Raw genomic sequence first — 21,904 nt, 5'->3', positions numbered from 1 at the left:
GCAACATATGAGCCACAGGGTACAATATCTTCTTTGTGGCGTGAGTGTGTTGTGTGGAAGAGGTGGTGAGAACTGAGGGTTATTGCGAACTTCAAAGTTACATTTTTATGGCTAAAGGAACCAGTGAATGTTTCTCAATACAGGTGTAATTGTAAAGATCAGTGGTTAGAACACATGGGATGTACATAGTGTAATTTTCTTGCGTACTATGGCCACTGTGCCGAGTCTGTGGCAGTTGTCTGTTTTACTCGTCATCATTATGACCATAAGGTGTAAGACATGCTGAGAGTTCAGGTTGCTAATTGATTAGACATAAAGATTAAGTATTGTAGTGTTGTCAATTAAGGATTTTTATTTGTGTTGTTACTGTTGTTGTTGTGGGTGGTGGTGGTGGGGGTGGTGGTGGTGGTGGTGGTGGTGGTATTGCATTTATACAATAGTGTGAGGATAGAGCAATAGCGGAGTCAGAGATACCAAGGTGTTACCAGTCCAGAAGCTGTGCAATCATTAGTAAATGAAGTAGCATAATTAAGAGTAGAAAATACATGTGCTAATGAGCTGACAGCGAGGAATGATGAGTTGGGATTATTAAGATCACAGAGTCTATGATTAGATCCAGATGTTGCAAACAGTGTTAATCCTTTACCCACAGAGCATCCAAGAATGTGTTATTGTTTGTGAAGAATCTCTTGTCACATGCTGAGATAGGGGGTTGGTTGGACAAGCAATTGTTGCAATTAGTGAGATCGTGCCTTTCAGGAGGAGTGAAATCCTTTGTACAATGCACAGAAGCACTAAACAAGGCAGAAACTTTTAAGCAGCTAAAACAAGGATTACTGGAAAGGTACAAGAAGTGGAATAGTGCATAGTTTCTTCATGGGCAGCTAAGTGGTCTAATGAAGCAATAGAGGATTAGGAAAATTCACATGTGTACGTATGAATTAACACAGTCATGAGGCGAACAAGGTGATGTTAAAGGAAGCCAGGCAAAGGGACTCGATGCATTCGTGAGGGGAAGTACACTCATGCTCATAAATTAAGGATAATGTTGGCACCAGAAATGTCTAGGAGGGTACGCACTAGTGCACCTAAGGCTCTCCAAGCAGCAGCAAGGCTGGCAGTGGATTTTGAGGAGATTAATTTTGCAATATGTGTGAGAGATAAACAGACTGTGGGTGTGTATGGGGCATGTGCAGAGGCCATGCCAATAGCCAGGAAGGAGTAGGAGTGATATGAACAATCAGCAGTATTACGGTAATATCAGTAGGGGTAGTCAGGATGTTAATCAGTACCTGTTAAACTCATAAGGGAACTCCAGGACTGCTGAAATGCAGTCCCTGTAAAAACGAATGCAGAGGCAGAATGTGCTGATGTGGGTGTAGTAGGTAGAAGAAGGTGTAAGTTTCTCTTGGACCCAAGGGCACATGTGTCAGTGGCCTCAAGAGATTTGATAGGTAAGAGGCGCTGGGACTTTACCACTTTATTGTTTGTGTGGGGTGTATGCTAATGATATATGGCTACCGGGGCTGGTAATGCTGAATTTTCAGTTGGAGGCAACCAAGTATAGGCAGTGTGTAGAAGTGATGTCTCATGTAAAGAGGGCTACACCACGATCCTACGGTTAGACTTTGTGCATCAGCATCATGCCATAAGTGACCTTTGACAATGGGTGGTGGAACGTAGTGGGAAGACATTCTGGATATGGGTAACTGTCGTCAATGTTAATTTGTCACAAGGAGCATCTGTCGTAGCAGGCAATCCAGGTAAACTGTGCACAGTGACTTTAAGGCTTAATTTGCGTGATTGTGTGTCGAGTGGCTGGGAAGTCACTGTGGATGAGTATGGAGCCTGACTTGCTCCACTTAGTATGTTGCATGTAGTGAAACCACTGGAGGGTGTTGTTTAGTAAGACGACATGTTGTACGTTTACAGGAAAAGGACGGAGGCAAGGTAATACATGTGAATGTGAATAATTTTGGCGCCAAGGAGGTTGAGTAATTGAAGGGAACATTAACAACCATGCTAAAGATTCCAGAAGAGGAAGATTACTGCACGGAATGCGTGAGCTATGAACGGACACAGGATGCCACTAAGACTGCATTGTGTGAGAAGGTTAAGCATTTTAAAGGAACAAAGAGAGCGATTGTGGAAGAAATTTTGTTGGAGTTTCAGGATTTGTTTATCCATGGAGGCCATTGTCTGCAACTCCCGTGATGCAATATAGGATTACTACAGGGAATGAAGTGTTGATGATGTACCAGAAGCCATACAGAATACCATGGTACCTGCAGCCAGTTTCAGAAGAATTTATCGGCAGCTAGCTGATGGGATAATAGTAGAAAATAGTAGCCCATGGAGCGCAGGAATCGTAATCGTACCCAAAAAATCAAAGGATTGTTCAAGGAAGTATCAATTTTGCAGCAACTATTGCCATTTGAACAGTAAGGCAATCGCAGATGCTTACCCATTTGAAACATCACGGAAAAAATTGATAATCTTGGGCAGTGCTGGTGTTTCTAGTCAATGAATTTGAGGAGTGGGTACCATCAGTTGGAGGTAATTCCAGAAGACAGACCAAAGACTGTGTTTTTGTTGCCTTTAGACATTATCCCTATAAAGGAATTCTGTTTGGTTTGAAGGATGCACCAGTAACATTTCAGTGTGTGTTAGATGGAGTGTTGAAGGGATTAACACCTCATCAGTATTTAGTGTATTTCGACAACATAATTATTTCTTCAAGACAGATGCAAGAGCATAGGCAGTTGCTGAGAGAAATGTTTAGGAGATTTTAGATTCACATTAACACTGAGTACTGAGAAGCGTCTTTTTTTTTTTTTTTTTTTTTTTTTTTTTTTTTTTTTTTTTTTTTTTTTTTTGGGAGAAGTGAATTACTTGGGGCATGTAATTAGTAAGGATGGTGTGAGGACTGATCCAAGATTAATACAGGCTGCATGAGATTCTCCAGCATCAGGGACAAGCAAAGAATTACAGTCTTTCCTGGGCCTCGTGAATTATTACAGGAAATTTGTGAGAAGGTTCGGGGATATAGTGAAACTGTTTATGCAACTGCTGAGAAATTGTATCAAATTTGTGTTGTCTGAGGAGTGTCGGAAAGAATTTGATGAGCTTAAGGAAGTGTTGATGTGGTGTCAAGTGTTGATGTTCCAGATTTTTAGGAGGAGTTTATACTATCATGTGATGCATCAAACCATGCTCTCAGGAGCATTTTGAGCCAGGAGATCAAATGGAGATGAACACCCAATTGCTTGTGCATCGAGACAACAGAACAGAGGAAAGAGAAATTATTCTAATACAGGCAGGGATACTTAGCCTGGTGTACAGTGTATCATGTTTCCGGTGTTACTTTTATGGGAGAAAATTCAAAGGAGTGGCTGATCAAGCTGCTTTGAAATGGTTATTATTTTTGAAGGCATTAAAACTCAGTGAATTTGAGTATGAAGTAATCCAGAAACTGGGGAGGAAACATGGGGACACAGACACATTAAACAGCAAGATAGTGATGATACAAGTACTATGTCAAGACCTTGTTGGGTGGGAAGCAGTGCAGCATGCTGATGGAGAATTTGAGCAATACAGTATACATCAGCTGTTCAGCGTGCCTTAATGGGCTGTTATGTAAGGAGGCAAGATTGGGGCCATGAGTAGTAGTATCAGTGGAACAAAGGAAGGAGGTGCTTAGAGAGGTGTATGATCAGATTTTATCTCGCCATGGAGGGTGCAGAGCAATGAATCAGATGGTGGCAAAGAAATACTGATGGAAAGGAAGAAAAAGTTTTGTCATGTGTGCAATGTGCAGATTTGAGTCAAAAACAAGTATTGTTTTTGGATGATTGGAGAGGATGTGTTAGGACCGTTTACTGAACTCCAGTAGGGAATTGTTTTGTGCCGACTATAATGGACCATTCGTCTCATTATATCAAGATGGTGCCATTGCCAAACCAGCAGGCAGTCACTGTTACAGAAGCATTGGTGAGTAGATGGATGTTGAAGTTTGGGTTCCAGGTACAATAACAATGGATCAGGGGATGAACTTCATGTCAGACCTGTTGAAGGAGCTATGGCGGTTGTTGAGAGTGAAGAAATTAAGAACTAGTCCACTTCATCCTCAGTTAGACAGAAGGAGAGCTGGTTCAATGAACGATTGGGAGGATACTCAGTTATTACATGAGTTGCCACCATAGGAACTGGAATATGCACTTATCTCTTGTATTGAGTGTATAATTTGGAAGTGCACACAAGCATGGGGTTATCACCATTCAAGGTGATGTATGGTAAGTAGATGCCATCACCATTTGTGATGATGAAGCAGAAAGGGAGCAGGAACAGAAAGTCAGTCCAAGAGTTTGTGAGAGCTGTGAGAAAATTTTGGAAGACGGTCCTAAAAGCAAACACCAAGGCGTTGGAGAGGCAGGAGGAGGCACTGAGGCACACAGAAACCTTAGCTCAGTACAGGGTGATGATGTCAAATCCATATACTCTGAGAGGAAAAACAAAGAAGTTTGTGACAAGATACTGGGACCTGTACCAAGTGACTGAAACAACATTGTGGTGCTATGTGCCCTGAACACTGAAAAGCTCATTCACCAGACAGGATTCACATTTTTGGAGCATTCCGGTGGTTATACTGTATACATTAAATAGGCCACATGTATTTTGATCATTAAACACTTTGAAAATATTTTTCTTAAGAACACTGTCATTGGCACTCTAGAAGAAAGGAACATAAAAGATAACACAGCATTGATTGCAAAATGTAAACATTCAAAGGGAAACTTTTTAAGCTATAAATTACAAAGTGGTCCAAACCAAGTAACCTACTGTGCATGGTAACCATGCGCCATGTCCGAAAAAGTGGTCTACAACACGACTGGAGAAAATTGAAAAAGCTAACAGGAAAGGAGAAACAGCAGTTACCAGAATGTACAACAAGGAACACAAAATGCTGGCAGTAATGTCTGAAATAAGTCATCCTTAAGCAAAACCATCATTCAGTCTATAAATACTGAAAGTATGAGAAAAATTATCTGCTTGTAATGATTACAATATTACCATTTGTTATGCTTTGTTAGTAAAAACAAAATGTGTGAGTGTTGAACTTTTCAGCTTCCAGTATGCTTACAGAGAGAACCCAAATCAACAACTAGTCCACCAAGCTGAGCGTGGTGCTGAGATTCTATGCAGTGCCTGTGCAGTGTGTTATTAATTTAGCCATTGACATTTTGATACAAATGATGCCTCTAGGCTACCACAATATACACATGAGAATTATCGAGTTGTAATGGAACAGTATAGATGGGCAGATGGTTGTAGAATTTGATGAGATTATCCATATGCAGCTTATTCATAACAATAAAATACCACAATGTATGAAACTCCGTGGCATATTAAAACTGTGTGCCGGACCGAGACTCGAACTTGGGACCATTGCCTTTCGCGGGCAAGTGCTCTACCAACTGAGCTGCCCAAGCAAGACTCACGCCCTGTCCTCACAGCTTTAATTCCGCCAGTACCTCGTCTCCTACCTCTAAAACTTCGCAGAAGCTCTCCTACAACCTTGCAGAATTAGCACTCCTGGAAGAAAGATATTACAGAGACATGGCTTATCCACAGCCTGGGGGATGTTTCCAGAATGAAATTTTCACTCTGGGCGTGAGTCGTGCTTGGGTAGCTCAGTTGGTAGAGTACTTGCCTGCGAAAGGCAAAAGTCCCGAGTTCGAATCTCAGTTGAGTTCAAGTCTCAGTCTGCCACACAGTTTTAATCTGACAGGAAGTTTTATATCAGCGCACACTCTGCTGCAGAGTGAAAATTTTATTCTACCATGATGTATGATTGTAGCCCAGACTTAATATCTGCCTGTGAAAGAATTGCTCAACAGCAGGCGAATAGTATCACACTTCTGCACCCAACACACAACAAAGACCCATTATATGCCAATTGATCACAGCAAAATGCTCCATGTTTGCATCTTAATACCAACAACTTAATTTCTCTCATAGCAGACTGTCACCTCATAGTGGAGGCTAAAAACAAGTGTTAAGGTTAGCCACATCGTCGTTCATGCCCACTCCCTCCCCCTCCACCACATCTACCATGGATGTCTCATAATGTATGACAATGAAAGCAGATTTATGCCGACAGCATGATTTCGTGATGATGGTACAAAATTTCAGGAATGGTGGAGAAAAGTGGTTGTATGGCTTTGAAGTAAGGGACCATGGTATGGTAATGACTGAGTGGAAAGTTGTAAGCGAAAATCTGTCTGATACCTCTGACATTGGACCTCTTCTACTGCAGGCTTTTTGCTTTCCATATTTTCGAAGGAGGTAGTATGGACGAAACAAAAACAAATTGTCTATAATCTGTTCACCATAAGAATAAACCAGGTGTAAACAAATACAAACGCGATGATTGGTTAGAAGCCGTAGCACACGTACACTGGTGGTATTACGCTTTTGGAAGTAGGTCGTACTTATGTACTAGATATGTTATTACTAAGTTACGTTAAATGAAACTTTCAGAGATCAAACGTAGTAACAGCCACCAACGTTTCTGTTAATCACGCTTTAGGTACGCAGTTTCTATTTCAAAAATCGTGAACAGTCACAGCCTCTGCAGCGTTGTGCTCTGGTATAAATTTACGGATATAATCGGCTTTGAAGTTTTTCCCACCGTTGTATATGCTGAAGTTGACGCCCTAACATTCATTAAACGTGTATCGCAGTCGGTAGCGTTATGGAATGTAAACTAATTGTTGTGAAATTTAAAATTTTCCTGGTAAACTAAATATTCAACAAGATTTCGGGCTTGCAGCCGGTCGTCGTTAGCTACCATCCACGATATTTCGACTGGACAACTGCCAGCTATCCCCAGGTTTTTTTTTTTTTTTTTTTTTTTTTCCTTTATTGTATTTCAATTCCCCATCGGGGCGGGCTGGCAGCAGCATATGCGCTGCTCTTCAGCCGATATCCTCAGGTGAGCCATCGAAGACTGACGAAGACGCCCTCCGTTCCGTAATATATAGCGTGCAGCGAGTATTCCGCGCATGCGTCGGAATCATATGGACAGACGAACCACACCGCCCGCCAGCAGCGCCCTCGCTGGTGGCGCTCTGCATCGCGGTGTAGCTTGCTCGCCAGGTTTCGAGAGGGTGCGTTTCTGGATGAGGTATCGAATATATTGCTTCCCCCTACTTATACCTCCCGAGGAGATCACGAATGTAAAATTAGAGAGATTAGAGCGCGCACGGAGGCTTTCAGACAGTCGTTCTTCTCGCGAACCATACGCGACTGGAACAGGAAAGGGAGGTAATGACAGTGGCACGTAAAGTGCCCTCCGCCACACACCGTTGGGTGGCTTGTGGAGTATAAATGTAGATGTAGATGTAGACTGAAGAACTCAGCTGTCTTCGGCGTTGTCAATTGCCGCGGCTATGGGAGTACTCTGACGTCTTCGTCTGGAGCAGATCTTAGAGATGACGGTATTCCACGCATTATCTAGCTGGTAGCCATTGTCACGGTTGATAAGATGGTCTGACATGCGAATTTCCACTGGTCCCAAAAGGATGTTGCTGTGGCCAAAATTGTTGTCTTGTCATACTCCATTGAGTGTCCAGTGGAAATGCAATGCTCAGCAATTGCAGACTTGCTAGGTTGCAAAAGGCGAGTACAGTGTTGATGTTCAGTACAACATTCTTTTACTGTTCGCAATGTTTGTCCTATGTATGACATGCCACACTGACAAGGTATTTTATAAATTCCCGCCTTCGCAGTTTGTATGTGGATAAGATGTATGCCTACAGGAAAATTGATAACGATCCTACAAGACGTAGGCATCTACACTCCTAAATTCTTCCTCGTTGCCTCCAGAGACGATCAAGCTAAGACCTCGTGGCAGCGTACCTCCAAGACTGTATGGCCCTCCGAAGGTACATAAAGATGGACTACCCGTACGGCCAATAGTGAGCAATATTGGGGCCCTCACTTACGATGTAGCCAAACATCTTGCATCCTTGCTGAGGCCATTTGTGGGCAAATGTCCACATCACATACGTAACTCGGGAGATTTTATCAACAGACTGGGGACTCTCCGCCTAAGTACTTGTGATCTTTTAGTTAGTTTCAACGTGGTGTCTCTTTTTACAAAGGTACCTCTTGCAGACTCCTTGGCACTGATTGGTAATAAGTTTCAGGTGGGAATCGCTGCTTTGTTTCGCCACGCTCTCTCCTCAACATATTTTATGATATTTTGAACAGATCGACGGCGTCGCCATGGGTAGCCCCCTTGCCTCCCTTGGTGGCCAACCTTTTTATGGAGGATTGTGAGGAGAGAGCACTTGAATCAGCAGCCCTCAAACCAACTGTTTTTTGGAGGTATGTGGATGACACTTTCGTAGTGTGGCCTCATGGAGAAGAAAAATTAATGGAGTTTTTAGATCACCTCAACTCCATTCATGAGAACATTCAGTTTACCATGGAATTAGAGAAAAATGGTTGCCTCCCTTTCTTGGATGTGCTAGTCAGACGGAAGAGTGATGGCTCTCTGGGGCATTCGGTTTATCGAAAGCCCACACATACTGATTTGTATTTAAATTCGTCCAGCTGCCATCACCTATCGCAAACAATGAGTGTACTTAAAACACTAGTACACAGAGATCATGTAGTGTCAGATGCAGATAGTTTGCCTGAAGAGCTTGCCCGTCTGAAGAGGGTTTTCAAAGAGAATGGATGTTCTACCTGGCAAATTAGCAAGGCACTTGCAATTAAGCCAAAGAAACGGAGTGGAGAAAGAAGAGATCACGCCTACTAAATCTTTAGCTTTTCTTCCTTTTGTTGGCAACATTTCCTTCAGAATTGCAAGAATCCTCCACTGTTTCGAAGTGACAGTAAGTTTCCATCCACCATCGAAGATTTCCGACCTGCTGGGATCAGTGAAAGACGATCTGGGATTGCGGAAGGCGGGAATTTATAAAATACCTTGTCAGTGTGGCATGTCATATATAGGACAAACATTGCGAACAGTAAAAGAACGTTGCACTGAACATCAACGCTGTACTCGCCTGTGCAACCTAGCAGGTCTGCAATTGCTGAGCATTGCATTTCCACTGGACACTCAATGGAGTATGACAAGACAACAATTTTGGCCACAGCAACATCCTTTTGGGACCAGTGGAAATTCGCATGTCAGACCATCTTATCAACCGTGACAATGGCTACCAGCTAGATAATGCGTGGAACACCGTCATCTCTAAGATCTGCTCCAGACGAAGACGTCAGAGTACTCCCATAGCCGCGGCAATTGACAACGCCGAAGACAGCTGAGTTCTGCAGTCCCACCAGCGAGGGCGCTGCTGGCGGGCGGTGTGGTTCGTCTGCCCATATGATTCTGACGCATGGGCGGAGTACTCGCTGCAAGAAGTATATTACGGAACGGAGGGCGTCTTCGTCAGTCTTCGGTGGCTCACCTGAGGATGGCTGGCAGTTGTCCAGTCGAAATATCGTAGATGGAAGCTAACGACGACCGGCTGCAAGCCCAAAATCTTTTTGAATAAAACTAAATGTTATTCGTACGTTGATTCAGATCTCCCCAGGTGTCAACTTTTTGTCGTTCAATTTGAAATATCTACCTCTCGTAATTATAAAACTCTTCGTCATTTTTTATGAATAATGCACGTCTTCATGTTTCTAATTACATATTGGACGCGAAATTCCTGTTTCCATTTCAAATACAAATTCTTCATTATCGATGTTTTATGAAAGGCTGTTCATAAACGTTGTTTAAATTGAGAAAACATAAGAATTTAATTTTTAAGGCAAAAATGAAAAACTAAATCCTCTTTATTTGGACTGTGTCAATCGTTTTATACCATAGAGGTAGATAAGTATCGCAGAAACATAAAAAACAATCATTTTTACAGCTTCGACCACATCATACAAATGGTGCATTTTTATATTTGCTGCTGTACCATTACAATATGAACCTAACAGAACTGATCTGGAGCCAAGCTGCAGGGTTTGGCCTGGGAAGTAACAACACTGGTAAGCTGTCAGACGTACTGGAGCTAACGCACGCATCTTTTTCACACGTCACTGCCGAACGCTGGCGGGATATAGAACGGTTCGTCATAAAAGAAGAGAAAATGCTGCGCCTGGTTGGCTTCGTGGATTCTGTTGTTGACAGGCTCGTTATCAACGTAGCAGATGACACTTCCAGAACTGAAAGTATTTCTAGGATTCGGATATGGAAGGAGCTAAGAGATTACCAAACGACTGGCTGTAACACCTTCAGTGGCATCAATATTTAACTATACCGTGAAATCCTTAAATACTCTCTTACGTTACACACAACTTATGCAGAAAAATTACTCTGTGGTTAAGTCGGGAATTTTCACCATTCTTATTTTTAATTACACTAGTACGTTAGCTAAAAACGATAACATATTGCGGTTTTCGTCTGGTCGTCTAAGAGCGTATTGTGGGAGATTTATAGTGTGTTATTTTATTCTGCTTGAAAATTAAATGGCATTCGAAACTGTATTGCTCCTCTGCTCTTCTCTTTTTACATGTGAACTGCAGCTCGCCACGTCACTGCAGGCCAGCTGTACGAGCTGTCCGGCCAGTGCTGTCCGAGTTAAATTCGCCGGTAAAGCTGTTGTCCCGCATTATTGCTAAGTCGATGCGCGCATAACGCTCAGCCCAAAACGTACCCTTATTATCGTACTTGACAGTACTCGAGACAGCTTGGCTGCAGACCCACGTGAAATGGGAACCAATGAGGTTCCAGTGAACGCAGAAGAATCCATAATGCAATGTTTACATCAGGTTTATTCTTATGGTGATGAACGGATGGGCTCTAAATACATAACTGAAGAGCTATTGAGCACCTGTTCAATGGAAGAGATTTGTTTCACAGTAGCAAAGATGAATAAGTGCTCATAGCGCTGGCCTTAGAACCCATGTTTGCTGGACATTTTTGTCTTATTTTCGCCGATGCTAACATTAATATGGAAAGCAAAGAGCTTGCAGTAGCAGAGATCCACTGTCAGAGGAATCGGAACGAGTTTTGCTTATAAAGCCTAGTTTATACGACGACACTATGTTGCAGGCAACTGTGCTACCGGCAACTGCGCATGCGCGCCGGGCGTTTGTGCAACTCGTCGGTGAAACTTAACACTTTCGGCGTGTTCCAACTTCGGCGACACTAATTGCATGAGTTTCGATGTTATGTGTGTTCATGGAGTGTAGACAAACTGAAAGATGACGTGGGGAACGGAGAATAATGTTCGCTTTTTGGATATCTATGCTTTGCATAGGTGTTTGTGGGATTTCAGTGATGCTGATTACAAAAATAAGCAACATATTACTGTTTCAGAGACCTCAACATATTGCTGTTCCCGAGACCTTCACGTGCGATCAGAACATATATAGTTTGACAATATCTGTGCTGTAGGGCAAAATTTATTGAATTAGGAGCGCATATACAACTGAATTAAGAAAATTACAAGCAAATGTAATTCTAGCTGTGAAAATACTCTCGTCTACAAGACTAAAATCACATCGTTCGAGTTGGCCCACTCTTCTTCTTCTTCTTCTTCTTTTTAGCAATTTTGTTGACAGGAGGGAAGGCTACACAAATCAAAGGGCTGCATTCTTTGTTCAATATTCATCTATTTAAAACGTCACAGCAGTGCTCCCCATTCACATATGTTTGAATTTTGAAATATTGCCACTGTACAGATCTATCTTCAAGAGAGTAGTTTGGAAACCATTCTCTTCTTAATGCGGCCTGCTTTGAATAATTACTACTGTTAATGTTAATAATCATTGGTGTTACTGAAAAAGCGCCATCACCACTAAAACCGCATCTTATAGCATGCCGAGTGTTCTCGATTGTAATGCATGCAATGTGATACGGTATGTAGTTTCAGTTCTAGCGACAGTGCTTCATGCGTTACGTATCTTTATTCCTTATCGCATAATTAACTCTATTTAGAAGAAACGTGAACATTTCTGGTACGACATTCTAAGATAATTAAAATAACTTCTTGGGTCTTCCATTATAAATTACTTCAGCAAGGATGCTAAGCAAGCGAGCTGACGTCTTTTCTTCGTACTGTCACGATTCGAAACACGTTTTTTTTTTTTTTTTTTTTTTATGCAACGATTCCGCGCAACAAGCTCTAACTCCATCACAACTGGCGTGACGTGCAGCTGCCAAAACTTTCATTTCAGACACGACTCTGGAACCCACAAAACGACGAAACTGAAGTGTGTACTGGTTTCGCCGTGTCTACAGTGAAATACACTCATGCTCGTAAATTAAGGATAATAGCAGAATGTGGTGCCACACAACGTGGCACTACACAAAACTACCGCTAGTAGCATAGGCACATAGGGAACACACACGACACAGACTTGTATGTCCACGGTATTGGTGATAAGTTGAGAAAACTCCCGAAACACATGTGCTACAAAACGCCACTGTTTCCTGCGTATGTACCCCGATATTAATATGAGATATGATCACTATGCACACGTACACAGGCCGCACAACGGGTTGGCATACTCTGGAGCAGGTGGTCGAGCAGCTGCTGGGGTATAGCCTCCCATTCTTGCATCAGTGCCTGTTGGAGCTCCTAAAGTGTCTTGGGGTTTTTAAGACGTGCAGCGATATGTCTACCGAGAGCATCCCAGACGTGCTCGATGGGGTTTAGGTCTGGAGAACAGGCAGGCCACTCCATTCGCCTGATATCTACTGTTTCAAGGTATTCCTCTACGATGGCAGCTCGGTGGGGCCGTGCGTTATCATCGATCAGGAGGAAGTTGGGACTCATTGCACCCCTGAAAAGGCGGACATAATGGTGCAAAATGACGCCCCGATACACCTGACCTGTTACAGTTCCTCTGTCAAAGACATGCAGGGGTGTACGTGCACCAATCATAATCCCACGCCACGCCACACCATCAAACCACGACCTCCATACAGGTCCCTTTCAAGGACATTAAGGGGTTGGTATCTGGTTCCTGGTTCACGCCAGATTAAAATTCGGCGTGAATCACACCAGGCTTTACGGGCTCTCCTGTGTCCAGGGGTCAGTGGAATGCACCTTGCAGGTCTCCGTGCGAATAAACCATGTCTGTTCAGTCGTCTGTAGACTGTGTGTCTGGAGACAACTGTTCCAGTGGCTGCGGTAAGGTCCCCAGCAAGGCTACCTGCAGTACTCCGTGGCCGTTTGCGGGCACTGATGGTGAGATATCGGTCTTGTTGTGGTGTTGTATGCTGCGGATGTCCCGTACTGTAGCGCCTGGACGCGTTTCCTGTCTGCTGGAATCATTGCAATAATCTTGAGATCACACTTGTGGCACACGGAAGGCCCGTGCTACGACCTGCTTTGTTTGACCAGTCTCCAGTCGCCCTATTATTCTATCCCTCATAACGTCATCAATATGTGTTCTTTGAGCCATTTTCAACACACAGTCACCATTAGCACGTCTAAAAACGTCTGCACACTTACTCGCTGCACTGTACTCTGACATGCACCAACACACCTCTGCGTATGTGGTCTGCTGCCAGCGTCACCGTGCGACGACCGCAGGTCAAATGCACCCCATGGTCATACGCCGAGGTGATTTAAACCCACAAACCGCCCACCAGAGCGTTGTTTCACCATGTATCCGCATTATCCTTAATTTATGAGCATGAGTGTATGAAACCATTTGCGTGCAACTCATTCCACGCAACGAGTGGCGCAACCCAATGTCGTCTTGTAAACTAGGCTTAACTTTCGACCAAGTCGTTTCTTGTCCAGTGACCCTTACCTGAAATTGATACATTTACTCTTCTCCCTCGTGCATGAAAGTTTGTACCGTCATCATGGAAACACCGTGTAGGTATAAATCTCCGTTCACTATCATAAGTTACGAGACATCCACAGTGGGTGTGGTGTGCTGGGAGAGGGTTGGGTTTTTGGGGGGAAGAGACCAAACAGCGAGGTCCTCGATCTCATCGGAGTAGGAAAAGATGGGGAAGGAAGTCGGCCGCGCCGTTTCAAAGGAACCATCCCGACATTTGCCTGGAGAGATTTAGGAAAATCACGAAAAACCTAAATCAGGATGGCCAGACGCGGGATTGAACTGTCGTCCTCCCGAATGCGAGTCCAGTGTGCTAACCACTGCGCCGCCTCGCTCGGTGTGTTGGGAGAGGGAGCGGGCGTGAACGATGGTGTAGAAGATCGTAGCACTTGTTTCTCGCCTCCACAACAGTGTGACAGTCTGCTGCAAAAGAAATTAAGTTTTTGGGAGAAAGATACAAGCATAGAGCATTTTGCTGCGATTAATTGGCATGCAATGGGTCTGTGTTACTCGCAAATGTGGGGTGCAGGTGTGTTAATGCTATTCACCCATTTTTGTGGAATTCTTTCACAGGCAGCAACAAGTCTGGGCTATAATCTGACGTAGTGGTAGTTTGGCATTATGAATCAGCAGCGTAAGAACAGTCTGGGCAAATTCTACAACCGTCTGCCCATCTATGCGGTCGCATTAAAGCTCGATAATTGTTATATGAATATTGTTGTAGCCTAGAGGCGTGGTTCGTATGAATACGTCAGAGGCTAAATAAATAATACTCTACTCAGACTCTGCATCGAATCTCAGCAACACGCTTAGCTTGGTGAACCTGTTGTTCTTTCGGGTTCGCTGTGTCTTAAAGTGTACTGCATGTACGCTTTTCGCTTTTATTGGCAATGCGTCAGCAGCGGATATATTGTTCTCATAACGAGTAGATGATAATTGTCGTTCTTTCACTATTTGTGTACTGAATAACAGTTTTGCTTGAGGATGACTTATTCTAGACATTACCGTCAGCGTTTTGTGTTTCTTGTTCCATGTTCTGATAATCTGATAACAACTGCTCCTTCTTTCGTCTTAGCAGACGCTGCACTCAAACGTGGGCTGCATACATTCGCTGGTTTCATTTTCATCAAAATTTTGAGCCCACATTTTCTGTCATTGTGTAGCATTTCCTGCCTTTCTTGATTGGGAATGACTCTGTAATTATAATTAAGATGTGTAGCCCACTCAAAATCTTTGCTGTATAACCACTGAAGATGCTTCAAAAAAGTGAATCACGTCTGGTGAATGACCACCTTAGATTTCAGTAGGCTTAAGACAGACAAACAGAAATATTTGCGACGGTTATTGATTTATGACTTTTAGTTTGAAGTCGGTGCATCAGAGTATTTTGAGAACTTCGTACCTCGTCAGCTGCGTCTTCGAGACGCCAACTATAATCACTTCCCAACCCGTTCCAGGAACATGTCGGCTGGTCTATTCCTGCTAGTAGTAAAACTGAATCTTGGCAACAGCACATAATTTGTTTGGCAGCTCTATGAACCACGAATTACTTCCTGCATGACACAGAATTATTCTGCTCAAGTCGCTTTTATATTTGTAATATTTCTGTTGAATAAGCTGAGTGATTTTCGATTAAGATGTGAAGTAAGATTATCAATTTATGGTTGCGAGACCAGAAAAGTTGTTCCATGCGAAAATTGCAACTATTTTGTCTTTTACATTGCGATTGAGCTAACCTAGCCACAACTGGGGCAGTAAGGGAGAGGGAAATAGCGTAATGGTTCACTAGCTCTGAAGTAACGTGGTCGCCTGTAAAATGGAGGCTTCTTTGGCTTTTGGGTAGAGCCTCGGTGAATGCCAAATTTTTAGTCGTTTTGTGACAGGGTTATAGGCAGCCAGATCGAAAATCAATCAGAGAATCTTATTTTTTTGTTTATGAAATGCCACATTTTCATACTACGTGAGAGTGACCCATGATAGCAAGTACACATAGACCGTTTTGAAGTCCAGGGTGAGTAATCTCTTACTAATTCATGCGATAAAGGCTCATTGCAGCTACAGATGCCTTACGTTTTATTAAAGTACACATTCGTCATAAGGTTATTGTGGTACACTGTATTTCATATGTATTAGATCAGTGCATATTTTAATAGCGTCTTCCATTACTTTGTTGAACACAACAGTAAACACTAAAGAGAAATCAATTATCAAGAATATATTCTCTCACATTATCTAGAAAATTCTGGCAGTGCTCAGGTAGTTTACCTATTCCACGACTATAGAAACCTGCTGGATATGAGTTAAAGAAATTATAATTTTATTAATATCGTCAGCTGCGCACGGGCGTTGATATAGATCAACGGGGACAGGTGCAAATGTGTGCCCCGACCGGGACTCGAACCCGGGATCTCCTGCTTACATGACAGACGGTCTATCCATCTGAGCCACCGAGGGCATAGATGATAGTGCGACTGCAGGGACTATCTCGCAGAAGCCTCCCGAGAGACTCACATTTTCACCTTGTATGTCCACACACTACATTCGTAGTGTCCCACCCCAACACACTCATTACTCGTGGAAGACATTCTTCCAAGTCCCGTAAGAGTTCGGGGAATGTGTGTGCATCCGCACAGGAGGAGGAGGTCATGGCCGGTATCGCCAGGACTATATACTTCCATGGATATGGTGTCTGTTCTTTCGGACAAGTGTTTACTGTTGTGTTCAACAAAGTAATGGAAAACGCTATTAAAATATGCACTGTGCTAATACATATGAAATACAGTGTACCACAATAACCTTATGACGAATGTGTACTTCAATAAAACGCACGGCATCTGTAGCTGGAATGAGCCTTCATCGCATGAATTAGTAAGAGATTACTCACCCTATCCATATCCACATCAGTATATAGTTCTGGCGATACCGGCGCGGTATTGCGCGGCCACTCCCGGCGGAGGTTCGAGTCTTCCCTCGGGCGTGGGCGTGTGTGTGTGTGTGTGTGTGTGTGTGTGTGTGTGTGTGTGTGTGTGTGTGTGTGTGTGTGTGTCCTTAGCATAAGCTAGTTTAAGTAGTGTGTTAGTCTAGGGGCCGATGACCTCAGCAGTTTTTTTTAGTGCAAATGTCGCTGGACGTTTAACACTCCACTGGTCGCGTCACTAGGAGGAACACTGGAGGTCGCGTTGTATCTGCGAGATACAGGACCAACGTTGCACCATTACCTTCAATTAACTCCAGATGTTGGAGAGAATAAGTAAACAAAACGCAGAGCAAACCATATGTCTATTAAATATTAGCAGTAGAACATAACTTTATGAAAATTAGAAATAGAACTTTTATGTAGTAACATTTAGAAACTTTGCTCAGTATACAGTATTTGTATCTAGAATATAGTAATGAAATAGGTAGAAAATGAATACAAAATAACGTCCCTTTCAGATAAAGTAAAATAAAAACGGAAGATGCATCATCAGCCATCGTTTTCGATGTCTTCATCAACGTCTCAGCCACCGGGACAAAACATTGCACAGTGTTGCAGGCATAAATATTGATCACACCCTTTGCAGCTGCACCGAGCGAGGTGGCGCAGTGGTTAGCGCACTGGACTCGCATTCGGGAGGACGACGGTTCAATCCCGTCTCCGGCCATCCTGATTTAGGTTTTCCGTGATTTCCCTAAATCGTTTTAGGCGAATGCCGAGATGGTTCCTTTGAAAGGGCACGGCCGATTTCCTTCCCAATCCTTCCCTAACCCGAGCTTGCGCTCCGTCTCTAATGACCTCGTTGTCGACGGGACGTTAAACACCAGCCACCACCACCACCACCACCACCACCACCACCACCACACCCTTTGCAGTTGTACTGAGTGAGTCTTGTTCGCCCAACATATTTGGCATCGCTTTCACGTTTTGGTGCACTCGGCAGTTGTGCTACTGAGTGCCGCTGGTGTTTCATTTTGGGGAAGAATTTCCCGAAGGCGGAATGAAATGGTCCGAGGCAAGCGGGGCAGCAGCGATCGCTTTAGGACCTGGTCTCTTATTAGTTCTTTTTCCAGATTACGGAGGAAAATTCGGCGAGCCGGCACTTCGATTCCGTTTCCTAGACATATGATCTGGCTGTTAATGCCAGCAACATTCAACATCGCGTAAAAAATAACCATTTACCAACGTCTTGTGCCTCTTTGAACACTGTACACAGAACACATTTTATCGACCACATCCACACCTATTATATGGCGATCATAATAGGTAATCACTTCCGGTTTATATTTGACGCCGGTTTCTTCGTCAATTGCTCCATCCATATGCATGCTGGAAATCACAATGAGGTTGTTTTTTTTCGGGGGGGGAGGGGGGGGGGCCCGCACATACGACACCACAGTGCCCTCTTTGCGGAATGCAAACATACTAGAAAACGGTTCTCTCCTTTTTATCTTTTTCAATTCATTGCGGATTTGCCATTTATTCTTTTTGTGTGTTCCCACATAGGACAGGTTGTACTTCGTGGCCAAGTCGTGAAGAAGAGTGGTGTCGCTAAACCAGTTGTCAGCAGTGATATTTCGGCCAGAGTTAGCTAGAGGAGTAACCAGACATTCAGCCACGTCTACGGGTTTGTTGCTAACCTGGAAAGGACTGTCGGGTTGCCTTCCTGCATAAATTTCCACGTTCCGTGTGTATTATACACCAGAGTCTACTGTAGCTAGTATCTTCAACACGTCTTTTGCGGGCTTGGGTGGTATATACTGGATCAAATTCCACCTGCCTCTTAAGGCCTCTAACTTTTCGTCTATTGTAACTTATCATACACAATAACATTGTTGGCAGTTCATAACAAATTTATGAAAAATGTCCCGAATAGTGGCAAGACGACCTAGAGCTTTCCGCTGTTCTCTTGTTTCTCTGTTGCCAAACCTCAAAGCCCGAAGTAAGAAACGGAACCGCACGAGAGTCATGGTGGGTCGGAAAACCTCAATCCCAAATCCGTCGCTAGCCCATAAATCCTCGAGGTTTAGTTTCCGAGCTTTGTAGAGTCTAGCAGTAGCCTATATAAAAGCCCAATAAATGCTTTCAACTCTGTTTGATCAGTGGGTTTGACGTCTCTTTCCCGTGAATAATGATCTTTCACGGAATCGATATATTGGTTTGTGGAACGTACAATGATATCCAACATGTTGCCATCAAATAAACATGCCCACGTGTCTAAAATTATGTGCATGTCCCGAGCTTTACCGATCGGGCTTAGGATTTTCCGAAGTAGGATATGTTTCCCACTTTTCGACGAACGATAAGGAGTTTCTTTTGCAGGAAATGGAGTCGATGACTTTCTTGCCCCTTCTTTTTATGGCAAACAGAGAATTCATCGTCCTCTTCGCCCTCAGATGGAACATTCGTGTCGCTTTGCTACGTTTCGGAACTGTCCTGACGTTCGTCGATTATTTCCTCCGCATCTGTGTTACAGTCTTCTTCAGGTAAATCGCACACTGTGTGCCGTAGGCTCGGTACCGGGCCTGAAGGACTTGGTGCGGAGCTCGAGAAACTCGAAATGGTATTAGGACTCATGTCACATCCGTCAAATAGGAGTTTGTCTATGTTGTCGATGTCAGAAGGATTATTGAGATCATATTTTGGTCCAGTGTCCATATTGACCTGTAACATGTCGACGATAGTATATCATCATCCAGAAACATTCACAGATAGCCGTAAAGACAGTACATATATCACGTGTCACATATATAGTCGACAGATAGCCGTAAAGACAGTACATATATCACGTGTCACATATATAGTCGCGTTGCTTCTGTGAGATACGCGTACTTATTTGGTTACGGTATTTTATCGCCGAGTAAATGACTACAAATGAGAGACATCGCAATGTAAACGACTTACATCAAGCATCAAAATCGGAAAGCAGACACAATGCATTTCCGTGATAATATAGTCACGTGGTATCTCCGAGATACAAAACGGCCTCACACCCATCAAACTGAGCAGACAAGGTCACCGCACGACACGTGCCCTTAGCGGTAGGATTTCACCCGGCACAAGTTCCGCCCATTCACCCCCCACCACGCCTATCCATAGTGTAAGGCCCTCCCCCAAGTTTTTCTGGACAGTAATATAATATGAATGTGCATTAATAAATAAATAAAAGTATTTATAGAGAATTGAAAGCATCGCCAGCAATAGAAAACAACAAATAACGTGATGTTATTTAAGGGGAATAAGGACAAATTTTCATTAACTAATTCACTTATTATAAGAAGTTTATTTGAGGGGAAACAGCAGAGCAAACATACAGTGCCAAAACAATGGTCTTGAATCTGTCATGTCGGTAATAAAGCCACGGATGCAGTCGACTCACTCTGTTGTCTAAAACTAACGTTATATAGAAATAAGTGAAAGTCGTTTTGTTTATGTATGCTCTCAAAGTAGCTCACGATTAAAGAATATAAGAAGGCCATAAAGTAGAAATGCCTAATGAAAGCAGTAAGATATTTGCTTATATGCCATATTTCGTTAGTATTTGCATGGGTAATGGGTGAATTTTAACTTGTAAATTCTTCCAATGCCACACCTGCGGATTATAAACGAGGTTATAAAGAATTGTGGTTGTTTCTGTGTGATTAGTGTCCTATATGCTGTTGCAAACGTCTCAGGAAAATAATCTGTCGTTATTCTTTGTCCTGTCTGTTTTTAACCAAGAGATTTATTAATTTCGTAAATGTCATTCAAACAATTTTTTAAAAATACGAGGGCTATCCACAAAGTACATTACGTTTTGGAATTAAAAATAAGTAAAGTATTGGAAATTTTTTTTATTATATGCAGATGAAAGCTACACTTAAATACTACTTTTCTACATAGATGCCATTTAAATTAAGGCATTTATCGTAGCGATGGACGAGCTTGAAAATTCCTTCGTCGTAAAATTCGGACGCCTGCGCCTTCAACCACGTGGTTACCTCTTCTTTTGGGACAGAAAAGGTGTGATTTTTGTGGATTTCCTGGAAAGAGGCCCTACAATAAGCTCTCAAAGATATTGCTAAACTCTGCACAACCTCAGAAGAGCAATACAAAACAAGCGCAGGGGAAAGTTGGGCTCAAAGATCTTGCTGATTCACGACAACGCCCGGGCCCACACGGCAAATGCCATTCGTGAAGTTCTCGAATCTTTTAACTGGGAGTTGTTTCCTCATCCGCCGTACAGTCCCGACCTGGCACCGAGCGACTTCCACTTATTCCCAGGAATGAAGAAGTGGTTGGCTATGCAGCGTTCTGATGACGACGCACAGCTTCAAGAAGAGGTAACCACGTGGTTGAAGGCGCAAGCGGCCGAATTTTACGACGAAGGAATTTCCAAGCTCGCCCATCGCTACGATAAGTGCCTTAATTTAAATGGCAACTATGTAGAAAATTAGTATTTAAGTGTGGCTTTCATCTGTATATAATAAAAAAAATTCCAATACTTTATTTATTTTTAATTCCAAAACGTAATGTACTTTGTGGATAGCCCTCGTAATAATGATGATGTGTATGTTTGTTCATAATGGTTCAAATGGCTCTGAGCACAATGGGACTTAACTTCTGAGGTCATCAGTCCCCTAGAACTTAGAACTACTTATACCTAACTAACCTAAGGACATCACACACATCCATGCCCGAGGCAGGATTCGAACCTGCGAACGTAGCGGTCGCGCGGTTCCAAACTGTAGCGCCTAGAACCGCTCGGCCACTCCGGCCGGCGTATGTTTGTCACAGAGCAGTTATGGAGGAAATAAATGCTGCAGTGTTTCACGGCTGTAAAACGTCGTTCGTGCTGTGCTAGTTCTTCTTCCACCCCTAAAACTTTTCAGCAAAACTATTCAGTGAATAACACGCAAAAACAGCTTGGATCGATCTAGCAAAAACAAAGTAATTTTGATGCCATCTGGAAGTATAGTGAACATTGGTGCTTGTTTCACATATACTGTCTGAGTTCTGAAACTTAAGTGTCAAGTATACTGTGGTTCCTCTTTCTCCAAGCAAATTATTCTTTGAGGG

At 43.1% G+C, this 21,904-nt stretch overlaps 1 protein-coding gene and 1 non-coding gene across 2 annotated transcripts in view; both read left to right on the top strand.

Annotated features, from left to right (window-relative positions):
* LOC124555372 (probable C-mannosyltransferase DPY19L1) overlaps positions 1 to 21,904 on the top strand; it is a 222,190-nt gene that overhangs the window by 141,133 nt on the left and 59,153 nt on the right. The gene's annotated exons all lie outside the window — the stretch shown is intronic.
* Positions 17,441 to 17,513, top strand: Trnaa-cgc. The gene has a single exon. It is a non-coding gene; the product is annotated as a tRNA-Ala (tRNA).

The sequence above is a fragment of the Schistocerca americana genome, chromosome X (genome assembly GCF_021461395.2).
Source record: "Schistocerca americana isolate TAMUIC-IGC-003095 chromosome X, iqSchAmer2.1, whole genome shotgun sequence".
Lineage (NCBI taxonomy): Eukaryota > Metazoa > Arthropoda > Insecta > Orthoptera > Acrididae > Schistocerca > Schistocerca americana.
This window is presented reverse-complemented; position numbering and strand designations above follow the sequence as displayed.